Raw genomic sequence first — 2,159 nt, 5'->3', positions numbered from 1 at the left:
CTTATCTCCGGAGGCCATTGTGCTCAGAACCCGCACCACAAGATTCTAGATCCTGACACACCGCATTCTAGAATGCAGTATCCAAGGCAACCGTATCCTTGGAAACCTTATCGTAGGAAACCGCTTATCTCAGGAGGCCATTGTGCTCAGAACCCGCACCACAAGATTCTAGATCCTGACACACCGCATTCTAGAATGCAGTATCCAAGGCAACCGTATCCTTGGAAACCGTATCCTAGAAAACCACTTATCTCAGGAGGCCATTGTGCTCAGAACCCGCACCACAAGATTCTAGATCCTGACACACCGCATTCTAGAATGCAGTATCCAAGGCAACCGTATCCTTGGAAACCGTATCCTAGGAAACCGCTTATCTCAGGAGGCCATTGTGCTCAGAAACCGCACCACAAGATTCTAGATCCTGACACACCGCATTCTAGAATGCAGTAACCAAGGCAACCGTATCCTTGGAAACCGTATCCTAGGAAACCGCTTATCTCAGGAGGCCATTGTGCTCAGAACCCGCACCACAAGATTCTAGATCCTGACACACCGCATTCTAGAATGCAGTATCCAAGGCAACCGTATCCTTGGAAACCTTATCCTAGGAAACCGCTTATCTCAGGAGGCCATTGTGCTCAGAACGCGAACCACAAGATTCTAGATCCTGACACACCGCATTCTAGAATGCAGTATCCAAGGGAACCGTATCCTTGGAAACCGTATCCCTGGAAACCGCTTATCTCAGGAGGCAATTGTGCTCAGAACCCGCACCAAAAGATTCTAGATCCTGACACACCACATTCTAGAATGCAGTAACCAAGGCAACCGTATCCTTGGAAACCGTATCCTAGGAAACCGCTTATCTCCGGAGGCCATTGTGCTCAGAACCCGCACCAGAAGATTCTAGACCCTGACACACCGCATTCTAGAATGCAGTATCCAAGGCAACCGTATCCTTGGAAACCGTATCCTAGGAAACCTCTTATCTCAGGAGGCCATTGTGCTCAGAACCCGCACCACAACATTCTAGATCCTGACACACCACATTCTAGAACGCCATAACCAAAGCAACCGTATCCTTTCAAACCGTATCCTAAGAAACTGCTTATCTCAGGAGGCCACTCTGCTCAGAACCCGCACCACAAGATTCTAGATCCTGACACACCGCATTCTAGAATGCAGTATCCAAGGCAAACGTATCCTTGCAAACCGTATCCTAGGAAACCGCTTATCTCAGGAGGCCATTGTGCTAAGAACCCGCCCCACAAGATTCTATATGCTGACACACCACTTTACAGAATGCCGTATCCAAGGCAAATGTATCCTTGGAAACCGTATCCTAGGAAACCACTTACCTCTAGAGAACATTGTGCTCAGAACCCGCACCACAATATTCTAGATCCTGACACACCACATCTAGAATGCCTTGTCCAAGGCAACCGTATACTTGGAGACCGTATCCTAGGAAACCGCATATCCCTGGAGAACATTGTACTCAGAACCCGTCCCACAAGATTCTAGATCCTGATACACCACAACCTGGAATGCCGTATCCAAGGCAAACGTATCGTTGCAAAGGTATCCTAGGAAACCGCGTAACCCTGGAAACCCTTGTACTCATAACCCCCTCCACAAGATTCTGGATCCTGACAGAACACATTCTTAAACGCAGTATCCAAGGCAACCTTATATTTGGAAACCGTATCGTAGGAAACCGCTTATCTCTGGCGACCATTATTTTCAGAATCTGTCCCCAAGATTCTAGATCCTGACACTCCACATTCTATAATGGCATATGCAAGGCATCCGTATCCTTGGAGACCTTATCCTAGCAAACCGCGTATCCCAGAGACTATTGTGCTAAGAACCCGCACCACAAGATTCTAGATGTTGACACACCACGTTCTCGAACACCGTATCCAAGGCAACCGTATCCTTGGAAACCGAATCCTAGGAAACCGCTTATCTCTGGAGACCATTGTGCTCAGAACCCGCCCCACAAGATTCTAAATCCTGACACACCACATTCTAGAACTCCGTATCCAAGGCCACCGTATCCTTGGAAACCGTATCCTAGGAAAACGCTTATATCTGGAGGCCATTGTGCTCAGATCCGGCCGCACAATATTCTAGATCCTGACACACCACATTCTATA

This window comes from Desmodus rotundus, unplaced genomic scaffold (genome assembly GCF_022682495.2).
Source record: "Desmodus rotundus isolate HL8 unplaced genomic scaffold, HLdesRot8A.1 manual_scaffold_16, whole genome shotgun sequence".
Taxonomy (NCBI): Eukaryota; Metazoa; Chordata; class Mammalia; order Chiroptera; family Phyllostomidae; genus Desmodus; species Desmodus rotundus.
The sequence above is the reverse complement of the archived record's forward strand: the minus strand, read 5'-3'. Positions refer to the sequence as shown.